General features: G+C 40.6%; 1 protein-coding gene across 1 annotated transcript in view; it reads left to right on the forward strand.

The window, feature by feature from the left end:
• Positions 1-13,285: 13,285 nt before the first annotated feature.
• Positions 13,286-27,130, forward strand: part of LOC137326952 (uncharacterized) — a 67,036-nt gene continuing 53,191 nt past the window's right edge. Inside the window, exons 1-2 of the mRNA XM_067992324.1 lie at positions 13,286-14,368; positions 22,136-22,219. The gene's annotated coding sequence lies outside the window, so the exon portion shown is untranslated. The remainder of the gene's footprint in view (positions 14,369-22,135; positions 22,220-27,130) is intronic.

The following is a 27,130-nucleotide window of genomic DNA, read 5'->3' on the forward strand; positions in this document are numbered from 1 at the left end:
ATGTTGGGGAAGGAAATTAATGTTACTTCAAGAAGAGAATCAACACGTCTGGTGTGGGAGGGATGTTGATGATGGAACAATCATACTTAGAGTCTGGATAGAGTGGGTTTGGTGGGCTGAAGGTTTCTTCTCACTGTTTTTTTTTGTGTTTTCATGGTTGCTTTAATAATTTTTGGGAATATTTTTCTCTAATCACTAATGTGAGAGAAAAAGTCAGTGTGACTATAAAATATGGAAACCCATTTTATGCTACATCAGCTTTTTTTGCTCACCTCTGTGACCGAAGGAATATTTACCTTATACTTCATAGGTAAGATTGTGGAATTCTTGACAGATTCCATAATCTAGTCATTAAAATGCTTGATAAAAGAGCTGCATGACTTTCCAGTATCAACAAGTCACAGAAACAGGCAGTGAACGAACCAATAAATATTGTTTTCAGCAGACATTAACTAGTACACTTTCTGGTTTTCTGTATGAAACAGACATTGGGAAATTTCAAAATTAATGATATTCCAAGGTTTGTCAATAAACATTCACAAATCTTTTGACGATGAAAAAACTTGGCTGACAAGCCAACTATTGATAAATTATTAAAAATTACCATTTGGACTTAATCAACATCATGTAAGTGGGCGCCATGAGAATAATGTTGTGTATTTGTCTGGTGTGGAACTCTCCATATGCCCAGAGACGTTATCTCTCTCTGAATATCAATGCAATAGTACTTCTTGTGTTTTCTCACCTTGCTCTGTCTGTGGCCACGTCAGAGCATTCTCCCAAAACTTTCCGAGAGGCATCAGTAACTGCTTTCTGTTGGCCACCAGCACAGAACTAACCCCTGGTAAGCGATAAATTCCACCCACCATTCTCATTAAGGAAAAAAATGGGAGATTTCTCTTATGGTGTCATCATGAAAGCCATATTATGCAGTTCCTTGTACCAGGATTATTTATATGCAGAACACTTAGTCCTACAGTTATTTTCTCCAAGTAGAAGAGCTCTTATTGCATTTAAAAAAAAACTACCCTCCTCCTGAAAGTGCTGAATTACAATGGATTATAGTTCAACAGGTATTTGCCTTTAAGTGCACTGAGGTAGAACATTATTTTGGACCCTCCAGGAGCTGTTTTTTTGTCCAACTGAAACTAAGAACCGACAATCTGACAGCAGAAGTTCCACAGCCATGACAACTCACTGCGGTAGGGACAATGACAGTTGGTACAATAGATATGTTTGCCAGATTGTGTCATATGCAGCAGTAAGATCAAGGAATACAGAGCCTGTTTTCTGTCTAGTCTGGAAGCCATTTTCGACGTAGGTGGTGAGTGCCAGCACTTGATCACAGACACTGCAGTTTGATATGAAACCTGCTTAATCTACACTCATTATAACGTCAACAGTGAGGACAATTCTTTGAAGGATAAGCCTTTCAAATAATTTGTACATGCTGCTGAAGATTGTTGTGTCCTAGGCCCAACCATCTTCAGTTGCTTCATCAATGATCGTCCCTCCATCATAAGGTCAGAAATGGGGATGTTCGCTGATGATTGCACAGAGTTCAGTTCCATTCGCAACCCCTCAGATAATGAAGCAGTTTGTGCCCGCATGTAGCAAGACCTGGACAACATGCAAGCTTGGGCTGATAAGTGGCAAATAACAGTCACGCTGGACAAGTGCCAGGCAATGACCATCTCCAACAAGAGAGAGTTTAACCACCTCCCCTTGACATTCAACAGCAATACCATCGCCGAATTCCCCACCATCAACATCCTGGGGGTCACCATTGACCAGAAACTTAACTGGATCAGCCACATAAATATTGTGGCTACAAGAGCAGGTCAGAGGCTGGGTATTCTGTGGTGAGTGACTCACCTCCTGACTCCCCAAAGCCTTTCCACTATCTACAAGGCACAAGTCAGGAGTGTGATGGAATACTCTCCACTTGCCTGGATGAGTGCAGCTCCAACGACACTCAAGAAGCTCGACACCATCCAGGACAAAGCAGCCCGCTTGATTGGCACCCCATCCACTACCCTAAACATTCACTCCCTTCACCACCGGCACACGTGGCTGCAGTGTGTACCATCCACAGGATGCACTGCAGCAACTCGCCAAGGCTTCTTCACCAGCACCTCCCAAACCCGCGATCTCTACCACCTAGAAGGACAAGGGCAGCAGACACATGGGAACAACACCACCTGCACGTTCCCCTCCAAGTCACACACCATCCCAATTTGGAAATATATCACCGTTCCTTCATCGTCGCTGGGTCAAAATCCTGGAACTACCTACCTAACAGCACTGTGGGAGAACCTTCACCACACGGACTGCAGCGGTTCAAGAAGGCGGCTCACCACCACCTTCTCAAGGGCAATTAGGGATGGGCAATAAATGCTGGCATTGCCAGCGACGCCCACATCCCAAGAACGAATTTTTAAAAATGCCCTGGGTGTCAGAATGGAGAAGATACCTCTCAGGGCTTCAATAACTTGGTCAGTACAATTCGGTCTGTTTTCCTAATGATCAGTTACCAAGAAGAGCCAGGTCCCAGTACCAATTGGCTTGGTGGGTGTGCATTGGTTAATCAAGGACAGCCAGCACGGATGTTAAAGGCATTTGTGTTTGCCAAATTTAATAGTTTTTTTTGACTGATTGGATAGCTAAAGGGATTGAAGTAGAAGTATATATGGATCTTCAGAAAGTGTTTGGTAAAATGTCTGACAAGAGACTGGTTAGAAAAATTCAAAATTGTGTTTGACTAACTTGATTGAGTTCTTTGGTCGAGTAACGGAGAGGGTTGATGAGGGTAGTGTGTTTGATGTTGTGTATATGGTTTTTCAAAAGACATTTGATAAAGTACCACATAATAGACTTGTTAGCAAAATTTAAGCCCATGGGATTAAAGGGACAGTGGCAGCGTGGATACAAAATTGGCTAAGAGACAGAAAGCAGAAAGCAATGGTGAATGGCTGTTTTTCAGACTGGAGGGAAGTATACAATGGTGTTCCCCAGGGGTCAGTATTAGGACCACTGCTCTTTTTGATATATATTAACGACCAGGACTTGGGTATAATTTCAAAGTTTGCAGATGACACGAAACTCGGAAATGTAGTAAACAACGTGGAGGATAGTAACGGACTTCAGGAGACTGGTGAAATGGGCAGACACATGGCAGATGAAATTTAACGCAGAGAAGGGTGAAGTGATTCTTCCTTCCAAAATATATGAGAAGAGGCAATATGAACTAAATGGTACAATTTTAACGGGAGTGCAGGAACAGGGACACCTGGGGGTATATGTACATAAATCTTTGAAGGTGGCAGGATAACTTGAGAAGGCTGATAAAAAAAACACATGGGATCCTGGGTTTTATTAATAGAGGCATAGAGTACAAAAGCAAGAAAGTTATGCTAAACTTTTATAAAACACTGGTTAGGCCTCAGCTGGAGTATTGTGTTCAATTCTGGGCACCACACCCTAGGAAGGATGTCAAGGCCTTAGAGAGGGTGCAGAAGGGATTTACTCGAATGGTAGCAGGGATGAGGGACTTCAATTACATGGAGAAACTGGGGTTGTTCTCCTTAGAACAGAGAAGGTAATGGGGAGATTTGATTGAGGTGTTCAAAATCATGTAGGGTTTTGATAGAATAAGTAAGGAGAAACTGTTTCCAGTAGTAGAAGGGTCGGTAACCAGAGGACACAGATTTAAGGTGGTCGGCAAAATATGAGGAAACGTTTTGTAGTGCAGCAAGTTGTAATGATCTGGAATGCACTGCCTGAAAGGGTGGTGGAAGCAGATTCAATAGCAACTTTCAAAAGGGAATTGGATAAATACTTAAAGGGAGAAAATTACAGGGCTATGGGGAAAGAGCAGGTACAGGCATGATGAGTCGAATGGCCTCCTCCTGTGCTGTACCTACTAGGATATGATATTATGGTATAAAAATAAATATAGCAGCATGGATAGAAAGTTGGATGGTGGGCAGTAAACAAAGAGTTAGGGCAAATGGGTGTTGCTTGGATTGGAGAAAGGTTGGAAATGGTCTACCCTGGGTCAGTGCTGGGTCCACTTCTGTTCTCAATATGTATGGATGATTTGCACTTGGTCATAAGGAACACAATCTCAAAACTTGCTGACAAAACAAAAGTAGGAGATTAGACAAATTACAAGGAGCATTAGAAAGATTTCAGGGGGACGGACTGATTAGCAGAATGGACAGACAGTTGGCTGCTTCAATTTAATGTGGACAAATATAAGTTAATACGTTTTGGGAGGGGAAACAAGAAATGGAATGATACATTCAATGGAAAGATGCAGTAGGGTGTGGAGGAACAGAGACACCTAGAGCTTCAAATACATAATTCCCTAAAAGTGCAAATGCAGTTAGAAAAAAACATTGAAAAGGCCAACAGCATTGTGGATTTTATAAATAGGGCCATAGAGTACAAGAGTAATGATAAATTTGTATAAAACATTGATTAGGTTACACTTAAAACTGCACACTGTACTCCAAGAGCCTCTTTTATAGAAAGAGCATAAGCCATAGAGAGCATACAGAATAAGTTGGTTGATGTTTTTTGAGCTGCAGTAATATTTGCCTCCAAAATAAAATGCTGAATATATTCAGAAACACTCTGTGCATGACTTTGATTCTGGTTTATAATGTTTAACTGTCAAAAGTTTGGGAAGATATAAGAACCAAAGAACTTGAGGTTGTGAAAAGATTGTTCAGTCCCATCAAGCTTCATCACCTAGTGGATTAGTGCTGCAGATACCCTACATTTATATTACCCTCATAAGTTCAACTCATCTTAAATCATCTTGTACTAAACTTTAACTTAACCTTACATCCTCCTACAACAGTCTTTGTAGGTTTCTTTTAATAGAATCTTTCTGATTTTTAAAAAAAAAATTTCAAACCTGTATTGTTTTCATGAAAAGTATTTGGTTTGCTTATAAACATGTGATCTGCTAATGCGTCTGAAACATAGCTTTGTTTCATTTTCTGTATAATCTCATCATGGTGAAAATGATGCAAGAGCTGAAATGCCTCCCAAATCCAAAAATTGCTGTCAACATTTTTTTTTCAATCAAGACAGTTCTCCTTTAAAAGCTGCAAAGGAAGTCCAGCAGGGTGGTTCTTGATTTTGTACCAGTGTAAAATGGGTGATAGTGAGTCGGCAGTCTGTTTCACACCTCTCCCAATTTTTATTTATGTTGAAAGACAATGGAAATAAAAATCAGGAGAGATGTAAAACAGGCTGCCGATTCCCTATCACCCATTTTACACTATGGTACATAGTCAAGATCTACTCCCAGTAGATCATTGCAGTTGGAAACAGAGCTTGTCGTAAACTATGCACGTGAATGTTTGCAACTCCCTGAGCCGGTGGTACAGTCGACACCATTTAATTGCATGCTTGATAATATCACGCGTCAATTATTTGCACAACAGGTCAGAAATGCTATCTTATTCCATATGAACAATGTCAGTGAGTAGCATGGCCTAATACAATGAAATCCATTAAAGATCAAAAATATTCTGCAGCAAACCATTTCCACACACGACAATGCTGCTATTAGTGTTTAATAGAGAAGTTTGAAGAAATAACATTTAAAATATGAGTTCCTTCACTAGCATAGTGTAAAAGATGGTACATCATTTAAATTTATTACTGTATGTTTCATGACTGGCTTGCTGCAGTTTGGTTAAATTATGTGTCTATCATAGTAGAGCAGGTGATGTTTAAGACTAGGACAAGCTGTATCAATGCACTATCAATATTGTAATATGGTATTTTGATAATAAGAGGATTCTCCAGAATGTCAAATAGTATTAGTTACTTCAGCTACTGGCATACAGCTCTCATATGGTTTGCAACGTGATTAGAAGTCCCTTTGTTAATAAGTACAGACATAAAGGGACATGTTCCCATTGAATTAAGATGTTTCATGGTCCTCTCCAGAATGTAATCCATTTGTGCAATTCATATCTTATCATTTGATGTGTAGGGAGTGAATGAAGAGGGTAAATGCCCTGGTCCTCCAATTTAAAAAGAAAACTGAAGGGGTCAACTGTCAAGCAAGATTGCCAAAAAAAAAAAGAGTAGATTAGCTAGACAGGGACCTGCTGGTTTGAAGCCAAATTCCACATTGCAATACAACAATGATCAGTCATTTGTATCTGTGTTTGCCTGGTTTCTGTTCATTATGGATGGTTTGCTTTGTATGATTGTGTATATTTATTTAGTTTTACTGTGCAACACTCAGGCATTCACAGCAAACATTAAATGACAGAAAATACATCATGAAAACCATAAACAAACAATACTCAAATGGCTAAACAAGGCCCCAGTTTGTCCCTATTGCATTTACAGGAATTAACATTTGGGATTAAAAGGGGACTATATGGAGTGTCACATTTACTTTTGCATTCCAATGTATGTATTTAATACAAAAGTCAGCTTTCCTTTGTTATTCAATCCAAAATTAGAAGATGCCTCATTTACTGTGAGCTGTGTTATTATACTTCGGTTTAGATAATAAATGTAAATTTCTGTGGAAAAGCAGTCTTGACCCATTTTAAAAACTAGAAGAAATATACTGCTTATTAATGCAAACCATAATCAGGACTGCTTGTGGATTCCATTAAAATACATAATTGCCATCTAAAGCATTAGAGACTGGAAGTGCAAAGATTTTACATCACCAACCTAACTACAAAATAGAGAAATGCCAATTATCAATGACCCCAATTTATCAATCACAAACTGGACTGTTGTTTCAAACTTAGCACAAAAGCAATTTTGAAGCAACTGCCTTTTCTGTTTCAGAAGCTGTATTAACCTTCATGAACAATATTAACTACATCATACATTTCCTGATAATACAGCCAGATTCAACACAGGAAGATTAAATGCCATGAACAGGACAACACATCAGTTTTCAGCTTTAGAACCTGCATCACCTTTGGAAACAAATTAGTTTTCTTTTTATGGAGCAGGCCTGTAGGTCACTTATTCTATTGGATTGGTAACAACTATTAGTGCAACTAATCAAATAATCATATGCTTACTGGTTGCTTTTTTGGATTTCCAGAAGTAAACTCAATTATGAAGTGACTAAAATAGAAGACTGTGCTGCTAGTGTTTTACTATTTTAGTTATCAGCTATGGGTCTCTGCACAGATCCTACTATCATTTTTAAAGTTTCCTCTCCAGGTGTCAATAATTTGCTTATTTGCTACAACCTGTCAGTTCTAATAATGAATGGAGGCAATTGACCATTAACTAACAGCAGTTGGGATTGATTAAAACTAATATAATAGCTGGTGGAGCATCCTATGAAGGAATGTTTTTTGCTGCCAGTCGGAACAATGGACTATTTATTTTTTCAGCTAAATGTATAGAATTAATAAATGATTATTGTCTGATTCTTTTAAAGCTTATATTGACAATGTCAACTTTCTTATTCAGATATTATCAGCCTAATGAGTTTTAGTTTAAATTCTTATGTTTTGTTTAGCTGTGTTGGTTCCCCCTGCCTTAAGAATGCCTATTTAATGCTTCCCCATTGTTTAGAATGTTTTTGTTTAGCGTCTAAGCAGAATCTGGAGTTAATGTTACAGTAATACAGTTGTTAGGGCTGGAACATTTCAATTAATTTGGTTTTGTTTTGAAACCATAGCCCCGAAATCCCTGGGTTCAGAGTATTTTCTAAATGGTGAAAAGCTTGAATCAATGGAAGTCCAAAGAGACTTAGGGGTCCATATACATAGATCATTAATATATCAAGGACAGATACAGAAAATAATCAAAAAGGCTAATTGATTGCTGTTCTTTATACTTAGAGGACTGGAATACAAGGGGGTAGAAGTTATGCTGCAACTATACAAAGCTCTGGTTAGACCATATCTGGAGTACTGTGTTCAGTTCTGGGCACCACACCTTAGGAAGGATGTATTGGCCTTGGAGGCAGTGCAGCATAGATTTACTAGAATCATACCAGGACTCCAAGGGTTAAATTATGAGGCGAGATTACACAAACTAGGGTTTTATTCCCTGGAATTTAGAAGATTAAGGGGTGATTTGATTGAAGTTTTCAAGATATTAAGGGGAACTGACAGGGTAGATAGAGAGAATCTATTTCCGCTGGTTGGGAAGTTTAGGACTAGGGGACATAGCCTAAAAATGAGAGCCAGGACTTTCAGGTTTGACGTTAGAAAACACTTCTACACGCAAAGGGTGGTAGAAGTTTGGGACTCCCTTCCGCAAACGGAATTGTTAATTTTAAATCTGAGATGAATAGATTTTTGTTAACCAAAGGTATTAAGGGATATGGAGCTAAGGCAGGAAACGGAATTAGGTCACAGATCAGCCATGATCTCATTGAATAGTGGAACAGGCTCGAGGGGCTAAATGGCCTACTCCCTATGTTCCCATGTTCAGGGAGGGCATAATGCGGGTGGTTTTTGCACAGGGTGGAGGGAAATATGGAATGGGACCTGGATCCACCAGATTTCCACCCACTTTGCGTGATGTCCCATATTCAGCCAGAAATGACGGAGGAAGGATCGTCCAGATGTGCAAATGGAGTCACCCATCCTAAATTCTTTTACATCTGCCCTTGACACCACCTTTCTAATGAGCACCTGCATAAAACAGGCATTCGTGACAGGGCCAGCTGATAAACGTGCAATTGATATCTTATAGGCAAACTGCAAATGCTTAATGGGAGGAATCAGTTTTTTGGTAATAATTGCTTTGGCTGCATGTTTTGGGGATTTCTTTTCATCTGAATCCTGAGTTGAACAGGGCCAGATTGTGTCTCTGATTTTAGCTCACCCACAGCCTTGTTCTGCATTGTACTTTCCAAATGTGAAGGTATCTGGGGGAACTCTCTGGATAGCACTCCTGTGCTGCTGTCCTGACAGAAAGCTGTCTCATCATTGGGCTGTTCAACTATCCCTCTCGGAACAGGATACCAGTAGCCAATAATCTGCAGGAGAACAGACCTGATGGAATCATTAATATCCCTCGAACCTTTGGAGAGTGTACCAGATGTCATCTAAGCTCTCTGAGATGCTTCTCTGGAGATATCAGAATCCGGCTGCTGATGATGTCTCCATACACTCTACCAAGGTCTGAAGGCCAATAGTTAATGCTTTCATGTTGGAGGCTGTTATGAATTCAGGTCCCTGCTTCAGATATCTACTCGGGTTCAATAATGTCAGTCGCATGCTTAAGTAGTCTGGTCACTTGCTTCTTGCGGAGGTTGACTCCCACTATCCTAAAACTACTAGTGTGGTGGTGGCCCTAGGTTAACAATGAAACTCCTTTGTGTTCTGGACTGGATCTCCGTGTCTTACACCTGTGTATTCCTTCTGTCTCTCCAAAGGTGAACCAAGTTAACATGAGGCGAGGCGACATTCAGTTTGATTGGTAAGCTGCTTTGTTCCCTGTAGGCAAAGCATACCGAACACTGAGAATGATGAAAGTCACTTAGTACAGTTAGTACATTACTACAAAAATAAAGAACGTGTCCTTCCCTCCTCCCCACCTCTCTCCTTGCTTCCCTGCCCTTGGTTCGCTTTCCTCCCCTGTCCCCCTTCCTCTCTACCTCTCCCTCCTCTCTCCCCCTTCAGTCTCCTCTTCCCTCTCCCCTGCCCTATTCCCTCACTCCTCTTCCCTTGTTTCTCTTCCCTTATCCCTTTCTCTGTCCTATCTTCCCTTGCCTCCTTTTTTCCACTCCCCTCCCTCTCTAAACTCTCCTCCTGTCTCTTCCACCTTCTGGCCCCCACCACTGGAAAATATTGTGGGGCCGCAGACCTCCATGCCTGGGTTCCCAGCAGACGATCCTATCGTACAATGCTTGGTGCTGGGAGTACAAGCCCCATATTTAAAGCTTGTGATTTTTTTGTTACAATTTCTTTTCAAAGCTCCTGGGCTTTAAAAGGTCGGCCACCCCTGATCTACACAATAGATTAGCTTCACAAGTGTGAGGTAGGTGCATACACTCTATCCACGAACAAAGTACTTATGTAATATCATAAGCTTCATTTCAACAACCATTCAATACACTTCAGATATTCAGAATTTCAAGAGGGCTGGAACAAAAAGAACTGGAATGGACTGGATCTGTAATTGATTCAGCCCTGTTGCCGAGCAAAATGCAGGCCAAAGTTGGTAAAGCAAAATAACCATGGGCACAGCAATTTGATAAACATTATTTGAGTAACTTTGAACCAGATAAGCTGACCTTTCCTTATGACGCTGTAGATTGTACCGTTTCAAAGTTCATGGATGAAAGGCTTGAGCCGATAAATTACGTGCCCATAGGTTATTCTGGTCATCAGTCTACATTTCGGTCTCTGTGATCTCTTCTGACTAAATCATAATAAAACGTACAAAGTCATGGTAATAAAATTCCAACAATTCTTTCTGCCGACAGATGCCAGACTTCCCAAAGTGTGTAGTAATTACAGATTTATTCCCGTGGATCCAGTTGAGTTAAGTATTTCCATTTCTGTTTGCTAGACCTATTTAAAGATGTTTTAGTGCAAAACAGCATTTAAGGGGTTAAAACTATATTTGCTGTTCTCTGCAAGGTAGTTGAATACAGCTAACCAGAGCGTGATTTGTGGTTTAGCACTATCCTTACTTGGTTTTGTTTCAGTAGTATAGTTTATGTAATGTAACAGGCATTGTAACATTACTACAACGGACAGTGTGCTCGCTTCAGATTAAATCCTGCCAGAATCAATGTTTGCAATGCACAGAAACTATTTCCACTGCTGCAATGTAGAAATGAACACTTAGCTTCTTTGAGTGTCATTTTTGGCACCTATAAAATATGGGTTTTCACAAAACTAGTACCCAAGGGTTGATTTTAACTGGGGGACACATTTGGGGTGGTCGGGGTGCGGGATGGGAGTGAAACCTCCACAGAGACATCAGCCTGAGGCCCGGGACATTTTAACTCATGGGCCTTATTTAAATATGGCAGTACTGTCTCTCGTGGTGGCGTCAGGGCTGGTAGGCGAGAGTAGAAACTGGGACAGGAGCTCGAGGACGCCAGGGACCCAAGGGCTAGTGCTGGAGTTGGGTTTCTGCAGGCGATACTGGCGCTAGAAGAGAGAGGAATTCGCAGAAAAGGTCAATTTAAATACTTACCTTGGCCTCTCCGCAGACTCTCACCAGGTCCTGCTGGCAGGTTTGGCCCACACGCAGGCCTCCTGAATTTTTTAGTTAAAATGGTGACACAGTGCCAGTAACATCATCGGGTCATGACTTTTGAATGTAAAGTAGGCCCCCGCCTGCCTGGGACGGCTGGCCCGCTCGTGCCTGTTCTAACGTGTTAAGATAGTAGGCGGCAGGAATGCGGACAACCTCCCTGGCATCTTAACCACCCTCAGCCTGCACCATTCCCGCCGAGGGAGCAGGGTTAAAATTGACCCTTCAATCCCAAAGCTGAAATTCTTTGTGTGAATCATCCCAGTTCACCAGGTAACATAGATGGATGCAATCTCCAGCTTCCTCACATACCGTTGGGAAATATGGAATTCTGGCAGAGACCATTCTACCAACATCAGCAGGGAGAATGAAACTATATCCCCTACCAGACTGGCACTAACCTAGCAGGAAGTGAATGCCATTTCTGTCCAAGTTTAAAATATACAAAAAAGCATCTCATCTTGTTGCTATGGTAGGAGATGCTGGCAGCAGCCACCAGCCTACCCCCACCCACCATGATAGCTTAACAGGTGGGAAACACACCAATCAGCAAGAAGGCAGCAGGAGTGAAAACCACCAATCATGAAGCTGAAAGAAAATTACAACTCAAAAGTAGACAGTCAGCAATAACTATCAATAAAAAAGTGGATCAAATCACTTGAATTTTTTTTGGAAAGCTCTTTAGTCAGCCATTTTGTTTTTTCCACAATGTTAAGCACTTACTATCGGAAATAAACATAGGAACATAGGAACAGGAGTAGGCCATTCGGCCCCTCGTGCCTGCTCCGCCATTTGATAAGATCATGGCTGATCTGTGATCTAACTCCATATACCTGCCTTTGGCCCATATCCCTTAATACCTTTGGTTGCCAAAAAGCTATCTATCTCAGATTTAAATTTAGCAATTGAGCTAGTATCAATTGCTGTTTGCGGAAGAGAGTTCCAAACTTCTACCACCCTTTGTGTGTAGAAATGTTTTCTAATCTCGCTCCTGAAAGGTCTGGCTCTAATTTTTAGACTGTGCCCCCTACTCCTAAAATCCCCAACCAGTGGAAATAGTTTCTCTCTATCCACCCTATCTGTTCCCCTTAATATCTTATAAACTTCAATCAGATCACCCCTTAACCTTCGAAACTCTAGAGAATACAACTCCAAAGTTTATAACACAATAAAATTTACGAGAAAATGATTAAACTTATTAATACAAGTGCATTTTCTCTGTTTGAAATCCTTCGAACAATATTTTCCATTGAAAATCTTTGCCCATCTGAGAAGTCTGAGATTTGAATTCATGGGGTTTCCCAGACCTATCAGGGTCACCTGAAGAGATTCATCAAAGTAGCATCCAGCATACATCTGTGCCTACAACTCTTAGAATTATTTTATGATTGACAGCAAGATTAGCATTCACATAGCAAGCCAAGGCTTTTTGTTTATAACTTCTGCCCCTCCTCCATTCAAATATATAAATTGAAGATTACTTAGAAAACCCCAGTGAAGACATTTGTATGATAGTGAAAGTAACCAGAATTTGGTTTTTATATAAAATATCAGAAAAGGTAAAGCATGAACTCTTCATTTTTTTTCAGAGTTATTTTGTCTGAAAAAAATGATATAGGTTATTATATTCAAAGAGTTCTTTACTGCAGTTATAAATTAAACTTTAAACAATGTCATATTTGAAGGTGGAATATTTATATTTTGTGACGCATTCTAAATGCTTTCAGCTACATTTATTTTATTTATATCTATTCTCAGTACTTAAAATAATGTTTATTCCTATAAATTGGTAGCAACTTATGGAGTTTAAAGGGAGGTTCTAAATAAAATTCTTGAATTAAAAAAGTTTTACCAAAATGTTTTGCTTAAATATAATATGTACTGTTGCAAAGGTATTTGGTAAAGAAGGAAAAATGCAAATAAGAAAAGGTGAAACTTAAGTTTTCTATATTTCTTGATCTTCATTAGAAAGAGTCATACTCTAAATAGATGGACGGTAAAGATAAGGAACTGCTACCTTTTTCTCGGAATCAATCAAAAGCTCTAACGTTACTGTCTCTGGGAAGTCTCTTACAAATCCTTTCACTTAAGATTCTACATATACAAAACTTGCATCTTGTACACATCCATCGCACCTCAGGCATGACACTTGCGTAAACAAAGTATGTGTCACCTGATTGGCACGTTCATAAAATGACAACAAATCATAACTGAAGAGGTTCGGAGTATAGCAAATGAGCAAGTAACAAACAGGAATGAAAACTGCCAGACTGTAAGGCCTTGATATTAACCCCCCTCACGACGGGCGGGAGAGGGTCCTGGGCGTAGGGGTGGGGGATGTTAAAAATTAAAAATCGGGGAAAGCTTCCCTAATCTGCTGCGTACTGCCTGCCGCCATTTTTACGCCAGCGGCTTGCGAAGCAAACGAGCATCCCTTCTTGGAGAGGCAGGTCACTTCATTATCATATTTAAATCAGGTTCCCACAATGCAATTGGGAGCCTGATTTAAATTTAACAGCTGCCAGCCGGGTTTCCTAGGACTTGGGAAACCCGGCAGTAAAAGGGAGGTGGGAGCTGCCGGCTCCAGCAGGTTAGTGCTTTTTAGAGCACTCCATGTGGTCCAGGAGGAGCAGGAGTGCTTCCTCAGGCCCCTAAAGGAAGCCTTCGGCCTAATTTCTGCCGATCGTGGCCTCTCCTCGCTGCTGCGATTGGCAACCTCTCCTCTCTCCAGATCCGATCTCTCCCTTGCCATTGCTAGGCTCTCCCCCCCCATCAAGTCCCAATCTCAAGCCCCGGCCTCACCCTCCTGACAGCTACCGGTAAAACAATTAGCAAGGAGGGACATGAGAACTAATGAAATCACTCAAATATTTGTTGAAAGTCATTTTGGCCACCATCTTGTTTTGTCAGTGATCTGGGGAAAATAGTTCAAAAATAAGGTTTCTAACATAATAAACAAAACAATTATACAGTTCACAACAAAGTCATTAAACTCATTCATACTGTTGAATTTCTGTACCTGAAATTGTTCCAATATTCTATCTTCCCAGAGGGCTGCCTCTTTTTCAGGTGCCTGGGACTGGAGTACATATGAATTCCCACAGCTGTCAACTGAATGAAGAGGCTCAACCAGGTAGCAGACTATAATTTACAGAAAGTACCAGTGTTACTCTGTGCAAGCATTCTGTGGATACAAATCCCAGTAAGCATTTAACATTGCCTCCCTTCTATATTTAATGAACAAAATCATATATTAGAATTGGGGGACTTTAACAACAAGAATAAACATTAACAGGATGTTCCAGGAATTGCTGTATGTAAGCTCTACCCCTCTCTCCTATCTAGCAGTGGAAATGAGCTGAAGACTGCTCACACTAAAACACAAGAATGCCATTATAAGGACCAGTGAATCTCCTTTGAAGAGAGCTGTGATCTTTTTATCTAATGAAACATCAACCAAAGTAAAGCATAAATTTTAAAATTTTATTGGAGGTAATTTTGACAGGAAAAACAATGTAACTAACAATATATAATGTCATGCTATTTATTTAACTAGAGCATGCTACATGCACAGATTTAATTTATGAGGGGAATAGATTTATTTGTCTAGCTATCTGCAGTGGGTAAGGGAAACACTATTTATTTATGTACTCATTTTTTGTGCCCTCAAACCTTCCTTCTTATTGCCACAATTTTTCATCATACTTTTCGGTCAATATTTGCAATTGTAAATTACTATGTCAGCACTTCTATTCAATTTTGCTACGTCAACTGTCACAATGTAGTGCAGGCTTTGGTCACTAAGTGGCACTATGGACTGATTTGCCCCTACCCCAAAGTCTCTCTCCAACTCCATCATCAATTTGTATGTAATAAAGCTTATATTCATCAACTGACACTGTAAAACACCACAGGCAATTTAGTAATATACATATCAGGTAGAAATTGGTCCTCATTGCACCCATTTTCTGGGCAGAAAAAGGGGGCAAAAAGGAACAATTTTGGGTGCAACGTCCTGCGCCCAATCTGCGCCTGCATTATGGGCGTCGCCATATTGGTAAAGGCCACTTTGCAGACATCCGAGGTAGCCGCCTAAAACAGGCGTTAGACCCCTTACATATGCATATGAAGGACCTCACGCCTGTTTTAGGCCCCCTTGCAGAAATTGGTTTGGATTGAGCGCAGCAGATGCCAAGCCTGCTCTGCTTAGGATTCTTCAGCGGTCGCTGTGGCCTAAGCAGCAGCCACTGTCAAAAAGTAAGCTTAAATTTTAAAAAATTAAAAGCAGCATTCCTTTGGAGGCATGCAAAGGAAGATGGTTGAGGTTTTTGGAAGCCAATCATCCCAGCCCAGGACATCACTGATGGAGTTTCTCACAGAAGCCCAACTATGTTCAATTACTGCGTCAATGTCCCTCGCTCCATCATAAGGTTAGGAGTGGGAATATTTGCTGACGATTCCACAGAGTTCAGCTGCATTCACTACTCCTCTATTGAAGCAACCCATGCCAGCATACAGCAGGATCTGGATAACATCCAAGTTTGGGCTGACAGGTAGCAGGTGATATTTGTATCACACTAGTACCAGGTAATGACCATCTCAAACGAGAGAAAGCCCATCCTTCTGCCTTTGACTTTTAATGACACCACCATTGCTGAGTCCCCCATCATCATCATATTAAGGGTCACCATTGATCAGAAGCTTAACTGTACCAGCCATATCAACACAGCGGCTACAAGAGCAGGGCAGAGGCTGGTTACTCTGTGATGTGTGGATCACTTCCTGGCACCTCAAAGCTTATCCATCAACAACAAGGCTCAAGTCAGGAATGTGATGGAATACTTACCACTAGCCTAGATGGGTGCAGCTGCAACTGCAACAACTTTCAATGGATATAAGATCGTAAATGGTGTGGAAAAGATATATCCAGAAAATTACTTTAAATTAAATTGTGATAGTAGGACAAGAGATCATAGGTTTCAGATGGTAAAAGGCAAACTTAGGATTAATAATCAGGATATTTTTCTTCACACAAAGACCAGTCAATATATGGAATGGACTCCCGGATAGAGATGTGCAGGCGAAAACCTCGGAACTATTAAGAAACCAATTGGATGCTGCATTGAAGGGATTTTAGAGTCATTCTGGATGGATGAACTAAGATGGGCCAAATGGGCTTCTTCATCTATAATTCTCTTGTAATCTTGTGATATCATAGGGATCACAAAGTAACGTTCTCAAAGAAGTCAAAGAGATTTGTCAGGCAAGATTCCAAATCCACCCTAGTTGTTTCTTATTAAGTCATTGCTATACTCCTTCAGCCTGCCATTAAAAATAGATTTCATTCTTTTATTTGTTATTGATGTTACAGTAATGGTTCTATAATGCCTGGGTCAGATTTAGCGTCCTTTCTAAATATGCGGCACCACATTTGAATCATTACCCAGTGCTTCCTTCATGATGATAACCAGCAACCCACAGACTTTCTGTCTTGTGTCCTTCAGCACCCAAGTAAATATGGCATCTGACCTAGGGAATTTGTTTGTTTTAAGTCCCTTTCTTATCAAGTACCTCTGCCATACTGATGTCAAAGTCCTCTAAGATGTTGGGTGTACAATAAAACTTGGTCAGCAAGTTAATATTATCCTCCTTTCTGAGTTCAGCACTTTTGGAAAATACACATTTTTCAATTAGTTTATCTGCAAACTCACTGCTACTTTTATCCTTTAGAACTCTAACTTTAGACTCTTTTACTGCTATTATACTGGAAGGAAGTTTTAGTATTGTCCTTTCCTCTTCTTGTTTTAAGTGACCTGTTAATCTATTTTGGTATAATCTTCTTAATGAAGGTATGACAGCAATGATTTAACTTTGAAACAGGAGCCAATTCTACTTGTCAAAACAATGTGGACAACTCTACTTTCTATGCAAATATATTCCTCCTGCATTTGGCCATTTTTTCATTTTAAACAGATCTATTAATAAGAACTTGAACGCATGTTCCTCACCAGACGGACATTAAGAACTCTAAAGGCCAAAAACTGCAAGGCTCCGCTGCTGGTGTGGAGCCACGCTGGACACAAGTCCTGGTACAGAATTAAGGCTATAACAGCATAGCCCTGTCTCCAACCTGTGCTTGCATCTAATGAAGCTCTGCACTGGTAGCAGTCTCGCAGTGTCTGCACTTAAGATTCATCTTTATGCCATAGCTGTCATGGTGAAGATGAACTTCTGGTAGGACACTGAAAAAGGCATTCACCATGAGGTGTGCTACTATATTTTTCAGAGCCACTTGGTTCCAGTTGGTCTGATTTAGAACAAGTTTACCAGCGCTCTGAAACATAAGAGGCATTAGATAAATGCAAGCTATTGTCATATTTTTCCAAACATTTGTCATTTGATCTATTCAGATAGGTATTTTCAATTGGGATTGGCATTTGGCACTCCTTGACTGCATTCCCATCTCCAGAATATCTTCCTTTAGACAGGAGGAATGAGAAAGTTTATGTTGTGGATAACTTCAGAACTAACATTGATGCTGTTATACATTGCCTGAATGAACAATCCTTTTGCACAGTCTCACTGTCATTTATGCCTTGCTAAGAGGGGGTTCAATTAAAGGCCTGGCCAGACTATTCAGATATGGGATCAGAGCGTGACTGGCAGTCAAATCAAAATGCTTTGAACAAGAATCCAATTTTCAGCTACTAGGCCTGCTAAAAGGTTACATCCATTCTCAAGTGCAAATTCAATTTGTTACATTTGCATTATTGGTCCCTTTTCATAGGAAAGAAAATCTACCTCAAAATATTCCTCTTTTTTATTTGGCAATTGTAGGCAGATGAACAGAAAAACTCTGGTACATTTTGGATTGGACACAGTATTTAAATAGGAGTGGCTTCTTCCCATTTTTAAAAATAATTTTTAATTTTTTTAGTCGTGCGGGAGCATTATGCAGTCCTGCAAAGTCTCATTTATTGGCATGAAACTCTACTCTTAGTAAAATAATATTTATATCTGATTTCTTCACATATCCGTCTGTTTGAAAATAAATGCATTTATATATACTGCAATCAATTTGAAATCTATCTCATTGTTTGTTCTCCTAAAATGTACTCCTAACTCAGAGCTGAAGTTGACAACCAAGCAGGATAAAAGATACTCTCAAAAGTTTTGGACTCTTGTCTCTCTGTGGACCATAAACAATCTGTTATATTTATAGATGTGAAGCTTCAAACTAATCTTATCTCAAGCATCTTTATTAGTGTTTCTGGGATGGGGAAATCAAGGAGTGGGGATGCACCACCCCAAAGCCAACTAACTCGATCCTCTGCATAGTGATATGGAACACAGCTTCCATGTCACTTTCACAGAGAGAGGATGGAATTCCTCCAGTGCATTAGAGATAGTGTGGAAGGTTACAAGCATCTCTTATCAAAGGTGTAAAGTGTGTCCACATTGATACATCAAGGTATATATTAAGCCAGTATGTTTTAACTGCTCAATGTTTGATTGAAAATCCCACTAGAATTTAAATGCATTTTTTTTAATAACTGAATAAGATTTAATAAATCAAAATAAAATATTTCCACAGTTAGGGTAAGGAGAGGGTAGCAAAACTACTTCAATTCATAACTAACTTGACAGCTTCACTCAGAGAAGCACAAAATACTGGTATAAGAAATGGAGAACTATTACACTGGTCCAGTAGGGAGAACAATTATGGGATTGGGGTAAAGTCACGTTGCTGGAGTAGAGTCGAGGGAGGTTTCCTCTGCAGCTAACCTGTGTTATACCTGATCTGAAAGTGTTTTATACTGTCAGTGGGTGCCATGGTATATAAATATTCTGTTTCCTAGCACTGACATTCCTCGCTTTGTAAGTACAAAATTTGCAAGAAAGGGTTTTAAACATTTGATGAAAAGGAATGCTTTAAGTAGTGCTGATCTCACGCTGCCTGGCTTTGACAGATGCCAAGCAGATATGAGTTGCTTTCCCTGAAGGAGGGAGGATGAGTCATCTACATCATTCTCTCACACCTCTTAGTGCATGGCTCAAGAACAGCACTGCCAGGCACCTGGGGGCAAGTGGCATGTCTTCAATATCAGCTTCAATATGTCTTCAATATGGTGTGTTTCTCAGGGAGATGTAAATAGGAGAGAAATAAAATAAGCAAATATAAAGGAAAAATTGAGACAAAAAGAAAAGGGTAGTGTATGAAAATAGATGGGATCTATATTATAATGTGGGGGAAGTGACATTATTTAATTGTTCATGCCAAAAGTACACAGCTTCTAAATTTTGCTCATATGAACTGGGTATCCAGGGTTGCTAGGTGGGTGTTTCAAAGGAAGGTACTTAAAGGGACAGCCAGCAACTGTCAGGTGCAATTTAAGATTGCTTTTTATTTAATCATGCAGGTGAACAGCCACTTCCCTGGTAGCAATCGTGATGCTTTATATTAAGGCAATCCACCATGCCCCCATTATTTGATCTGCAAAGAAAAGTGGAAGGTTAGCTCACCTGCTACAGTTGTGACTCATAACCCCCCTATGGCAGCTACTTACAGCTGCTGAGCACAGGAAAATGAGGTGCATACATCTATGAAAGATATTGTCAAACACATCACAGGCTGGTGAGATTCAGATGCCTGGACAATGGGTAGTCTCCAGTAGAGCATGGCCAAAATGTCACACATCATCATCATTTCCTGCATGCTCCATAATTTTGTGGTACAATGAGGACTCAACATGGATCACACAGGAGGGCACTAAGTATCAACAAAGAGGCAACTTACAGGAGGCTGAGGATATTGCTGATAAATCACCTGTGCCTGGTGGAAGATGTAAGGACTTGCACAACACCAGGTTATAGTCCAACAGTTTTATTTTAAATCACAAGCTTTCGGAGCTTTCCTCCTTCGTCAGGTGAGTGAAGGGTTCTAAAAACGCATAGCATATATAGTCAGAGAACAATGCCTGGTGATTACAGATAATCTTTCCAACTGCCCCCATCACACCTCGGCTGGGAGACGATCCCAGCATTCTCATGGGGCAGACTTTCTAAGAATTATCCCATCCACACCTGTAAAAACAGTCTTCCCTATATCCTCACCGTGCCCTCAAGAAAATAAATCTTCACCACATCTTTTGCAACTCCTACAGAACTGGCAAACATTCCATTTCTGTCACCTGATGATCCAGAACCCAATACAATAACAAGAACACTGTCTGGATACAGGGCAACCAAATTTTATTTCCTTAAATGTGTTTAGTTAGTATTTGCCACCCTGTTGCTTTCCCTTGGCGATAGTCTGTGATTGATGTGTTCTACTATCTAATCTAGTGACTGAAATATGTGAGGTGGCTGGCTGCTGTGTGTCCATGAGAGGCTGCTGAGATTGTGGTGGCCTGGCTCTGCCTATTTTCTCGCACATGCGCAGGCTGCAGGAGTAGGCTGATCCTGCCTGATTTCTCAGTCATCGGATGGAGGGGTGGAAGTGTGTGGATGTGTTGTCATCCTGAAAGACAGCAATGCCATTCGTGGCCATTCTGCACCTTCCCGTACTACTGGGCATCGCCTCATGACAATCATGTCTACCAATCTTGTGACAACAGACCCATTGGCAATAAGAAGATTAGTAAAGCCTTCCTGTGCTGAAGATTGCTCGACACACTTTCCAATGACTCCAGCAATCTTTGATACTCAGAAAATATCATTCTTCTAAAAGCGGTTTACCTATCTCCTGCTTCCACCATAGTCTCATTGCTCTGGATCTCTTGTGCTGCTCCCTCAAAAGGAGTAAGAGGGTAGAAATTGATGGATTCCTCCTCCCATGTAACTTTTCTCCCTACTGTCATGTGCAGTCTGGCAGAAAGAGCAAAGGGGATTGAATAATTGACATTGGCAGGAGGACATACAGGGAAACCTATGTACCTGCAAGCTGCCCTGGCAGTTGTGATTGCAGGAACATGAATCATGCAGGTATTGTAAATGGACACAGCAATTGAGAATGTGAGGAAAGGAATAGTTAATAGGAAAGAAAGTTGTTACAAAGTGTACCCTGACGCACAAAGGGCAATCATGGGCAGCTTGTAATGTACTGTAAGACTATGTGGGTGGGAGGTAATTATTCATGGCATACATATTTGATACATTGCATTAGTATGTGGTTAGGGTGGGGTCTGCTACCTTGGGACAAATGGTGAGATCATTTAACTTTTTGTACTATTGCAACCTGAACAGTGGTTGGCATTTACATAGGTTGCTACCTCCTGCCAGGCACCCTCACCCACTCGTCTCGCCACCCAAAGACCATCTTTTGGAGAGAGCTGCTTCCTCCTCTGGCTCATTTGCTCAAGTAATATTTTCACTGCCCGATCAGAATATATCAGAATAAAATCTGCTAACTGAACACTAAGGAAATAAAGTTAAATATTGCACAGGCCTAGATTATGATGGAGACTCTTAGAATAATTAATCACTTGTGTTTGGGCTGTATATAGTTTTAGCATTGATTGCATTTTCAAGTAGCCTGCCTTCTGAAAGTTAGTATTCTGACTAAATGTGAGGTAGCATGGAGGCCTTTGATTACTCTGGGAGCTTCACCTCCTGCACAAAGTCAGGTACTTGTAACATTTAAGGTTTTTTTAATATGATAATGTACATTTAGCAGGACCTCCATTCAAGAGATGACAGGGGATTCATCTAGATTTATGGTTGAATGTGATAGGCTCCATGATAGTAAAGATAACTGCATGGGAAATGTAACATCTAATTATGTTCATTTGAAAAAAAAATATGAAACACAGATACTGATCGTTTAACATTTTCTTTTTGTTTAGCATATGAAAAGCCTCTAAAGCTGCCCTACCCTGAAAGTATCTTCCATTTCTAATAGGTATTGCTACTCGAGGCCTTGCAGAGTTTCCCACGGCTGTAACTCACAGGTTAATAATGCGTGGGAGTAGTTTCGATCATTCAGGTAGGCTGGGTTTCTGTTAGCTTGATTACATACCTTTTCAGCCATATCACCATGTCAGCACTAAACAGAGATCAGTGTAATTCCTCGCATTCCTTTCATAGTCACAAAGGAAACACATCCACACAGCTAACTTCAATGGCCCGCTAAGCAGTCCAGGGTTGTACCCTCCTGTACCATTAAAAGTAAAAGGTTAATTCCTTCCTGATTAAACTCAGACCACAGCCGATTGTCAGGCCTGTTCTTTTCTCTTTGCCTGCAAAACCATGAGACAGCCCTTGCTTGTAAACGCCACATTGCTTGTACATTTTTTTCAAAGTCACTCCTATTTATCTTGTCTAATGTTGGGCAAAATTAACTCTTTATTTCTCATTTGAAATGTTTGGTAAAGCAATAAGACAAAATCCATACTCAAAATAGTACTGGAAATAAAGCAAATGTAGTTTTGTGAATACACAAATCATAACATTAAAAAATTATTTGTTCTCAGGATGTGTCCACATTTGTTCATTCCTAATTGCCCTGAGAAGGTGGTGTTGTGCCTCCTCCTTGAACCACTGCACTCCTTGAGGTGATGGTGCTCCCACATAGATGTTAAGTAGGGAATTCCAGTATATTGAACCAGTGACAATGAAGGAATGGTGATATATGTTCAAGTCAGCCACAGTGCACTGGAGGGAGTCGATACTTAGCCTGGTGACAGGGGCACCAATCAAGCAAACTGCTACGTACTGGATGCTCCCAAGCTTCTTACTTTTTGTAGCTGCACCCATCCAGGCGAGTGGTGAACCACTTTCCTGATGAAACTTGTAGATAGTGAAGAGGCTTTGAGGGTTCAGAGGGTGAACCATTCATCACAGAGTACTCAGCCTCCTACCTGCTCTAGTAGCCATGGTGTTGATATGACTGGTTCAGTTAAGCTTCTGTCAATGGTAACTCCCCAAGATATTGATGGCGGGGATCTCAGTGATGGTGGTGCCATTGAAGGTGAAGGGGAGAATGCTGCGCTTCATCTTGTTTGAGATGGTCATTACCCGGCACTTTCCAATTTCCTCCCCCTTTCCTGAAGATGCTGAGGTTCGGTTCTACAGATGCCAGCAGTCCTCTAGTGTTTGGTCCAGATTACCCCTTTTCTTGTGTGAGCCCAGATACAGTGTCAATGAGCTATTCTCCATGGCGGGCATCAGAGGCAAGCACAATCTTGTTCTCACTCAGCACCCAAGCATGCGCACTTTTCAGTAGGAGACCTGGATAGCAATCAGGAGAGGGAAGCCTGGCTCATTTCCCGCTCACTAGCTCAGGGTTGGTAGTTCGATAGTAGCACTGCAGCTACATAAATCATTCTTAAGCAAACAAAACTGAGCTTTTTGTGTGTGATGTGTGGAACTGCTTCTGGAATTTGTGATTGCCCTGCTTAATCCTGGAGCCTGCAAGAAGTAACTGCAAGTAAGAAACATTTACATTTACAATTCATTTGGATTTTTAGTCCTATTAAAAAAATACGGGGGTCCATCAAAAAGTGTATTTTGCCAATCCTTAACTGGGCTGAACTTTTACACTAGAATAATACAGATTTGAAGTTAATCAACTTGCTGATTGTTTGAGAGATTATTTAATTATTTGACACAACAGCAAAAAGACACTGACTGAAGAGTTACTGAATTACTTCTGTGAAGCTTCTAGAAATTTCTGGATTTCAGTGAATTTGGAAACTGAAAGGTCAGTCTGACACTACACGACATCACACAGCTAAATGACTTGAGTTCTGGAAATTTCGAACTGATAAACCATTACTGGAATCATCCACTTCATAATTTTTGTATCTGCAGATTATTTTGCACTAAGAAGAAACCCAATACCATGTTTAAGAATCTCTGTAGCAAACTACTTAGAAATCCACATAAGTAGAGTTTCTATTTGCCCGAAATGGAGTGCACTCTATCTCCTCATCGGGACATACCCTATTTCCCTATTCCTAGGGACATACCCTATTTTCATATTCCTAGGGACATACCCTATTTCCCTATTCCTAGGGACATACCCTATTTCCCTATTCCTAGGGACATACCCTATTTCCATATTCCTAGGGACATACCCTATTTCTCTATTCCTAGGGACATACCTTATTTCTCTATTCCTAGGGACATACCCTATTTCCCTATTCCTAGAGAACTTAAATGTAGGTTGGCCAGGTATAAAGCTTGAGGTCTCCCAAGTGTGTGTAGGAGTACTGCTGAAGTTTAACCAGTTACAACTATATAGCTTAGTAAGCTACCTGCTATTAGTCCAGCTGTGACCATCTTGTCAGTGAGGGCATTGCTTTAAAGAGTTATGTGGTACCAAGTGAGAAGGATCCCAGCCCCAAGTGACAGGCCTATCCCTCCAAGTCCTTCAGTGAGCCAAAATCTGGAGTACTGTAGACTTGCCTAGTATCAGATCAGCAAATCTGTTAAGAATCAATGAATCATAAAGTAATGCATATGAACAGATATTACATTACATGTGCATAAATGGATAATGCTTTTGTACTTTTGAACTTTTGTAGAAACTTAGCTGCATTAGTGTCTTAAAGTTTCCAGAATCAAGCAAATAAAGCTAAAACAAATAGCAAATATTAGACCAATTTTTCTATGCTTTATGCCTCAAATACTACTATTTTTGGGATGCACAGCAGAGGAGAAACGGGCAGACTCATTACACTTCACACCCTTTATATAGCCCAGGGATTTGCGGGGCTCAAGTTTCAGGTAGCCATGGAAATAAGGTGATGGGGAGGTGGGGGTTGGGGGAGGGAGTTGGAGGGGGGTGGTTAATGAGGTCTCCCTTCTCATTTTCCTCCATTGGATGCCCATTTGGAGGGGTGCCCAATGAGGTTGGCAGTTGCCCTTGCTTCTTGGTCCCTGAGATCAGCGATGCTCGAAAAGGTATGTCAATATTTTTTTCACTGGTCCCCAAGGATCCTTGGGGCTGGAGGCCTTCTGGTTTTGAGGCCTGCAGTAGCAGCTCGATTTTCACTCCTGATTCTGAGCACAGACCCATGACAAGGGTGGACCTGAGCCTGGAGAATGTCAGGCCTATGCAAATGACCTGAACCCAGAAATTCAGGTCATGCCAGATGGAGCTCACTTTGGGTGTTCACTTTGGGAGGGGATGGGGTGGTGCAAAATCGGGCAATTATCTTTCTTCTAAGATCTGCAAGAGTACTTCCAAGCATTTGATACGCATTCTGTCTTTCAGAGGTGAGGACTGTATATTATGAGGTTACATGTTGCAAACTGTACCTAAGCTGATAGAAGTTCACTTTAATCATAAGTATTGGGAAAAAAGGTAGTGAGAATGCGCAGGCATACAAAAAGTCATTTGAAGATAATTAAAAAGAGTGTTAGAAGAGATAAGAGGATAACAGAGCAGTAGAAAAGATTGACTGTAGAGAGCAGCAAGAACATTTTGGCTATGTTAGTAGCAGGTGGTATGTTAAGACCAAATACAACCTTTAAGGGATCATTTGGAAAGAGCCATTATGCAGGATGGAAAAAAAGCAGTTTTGGGCACCTTGCTTTCAAAAGATCATTAACGCTTTAAAGAAGATACAGATAAAGAAAAGACAAGGATGATTCCAGGACCTTCAAATTCCACTGTAACTCTGGTGGGAGACCGGTGGAACCCCCAGTAAACAGCAAGGATCTAGTTGCATTGGGTTTCTCCAGTTTCTGCGATCTTTGGACAAGCTTAGTAAGGGTCAGAATCAGTGGACCCCCGAAGCAAAGGCAAATTAATACTTTTTTAAAAAAAATCTCAATTAACTTCCTTACATCACAGACCAACAGAGACATGGCTGGGGTCTGGCAGGAGGATGGTCAACCTCTAAATAGCGGTCAGGTGCTAGATTTTCTGGCTGCATGGGGCAGATGGGCACAAAATCTTTGCCTTCTAGCACTGACCCTGCTAAGTTATGAGGAGAGACTTTCAGAGTGGACCTCATTTTCATTGGAGAAAAGAAAGTTGAAGGGAGAACATGATTCAGATCTTTAAAATGCTGACAGGCATAAGTAATATGGATGAAAGCAGACTATTTCACTCAGACTGTAAGCATGGAACTAGAGCAGGCTTAGAATTGACAAGCCTTAAGCAAGGCTGGAGTTCGGAAGAATTTTCTTTACTCACACAGTTGTGGATATGTAGAACAGAATCTTAGAATAAGCAATTGATGGTGTATTTATTAACTTCTTCCAAAAATCAGCTGGGTAAATAGCAGCATGGCAACAGGATTGGAATTTATAGGGGTAGGTATAGACCAAATTGGGCAACTCTGCCATAAACACAATAGTTCCTGGGGGCGCAGGAGTTATCAATGGAGAATAACAGGTCAGGACTGAATTGTGGAGATGTGAGGATGGATAAACATTCAGAAATTTTTCTTGATTACCTTTGTGAAACAGGGAGCATTTACATGGACCTTTTCTTCGAGATATTTAATGAGTGGAGTGGAGTCCATAATAGGATAGGTTGTACATGATTTATGAAACAAACTACTTTCATGGGCTCAGTAGCCTTTTCCCATCTGATTCTCCCATATATTCTTAGATTACAAACATCGCCAACTAGTGTAAAACACAGAGGTGATCTAATTCAAATCGTTTCAAGTACCTCATTGTTACAGAAGCTCAATCTCAATTGAAACTGATTTGAATTTAATATTGTGTGTACTTTATAAAAAGGCCGTCTGATTTGTATGTAAATATGGTCTATTTCATCAACTAACCCCATTGAAGTCCCAAAATCAAGATGGATCCTGGCCCCTCAGTCTGAAGCCTGCACCAGTTCAAAACGCTGAAGTATAACCAGGTGCAGGGGGTTGAGACATGAATCTCGGTTGGTTAAAAAAAAGTGATCTCCATGTTGCAATATAATAGA

Source organism: Heptranchias perlo, chromosome 11 (genome assembly GCF_035084215.1).
Source record: "Heptranchias perlo isolate sHepPer1 chromosome 11, sHepPer1.hap1, whole genome shotgun sequence".
Classification (NCBI taxonomy): Eukaryota; Metazoa; Chordata; class Chondrichthyes; order Hexanchiformes; family Hexanchidae; genus Heptranchias; species Heptranchias perlo.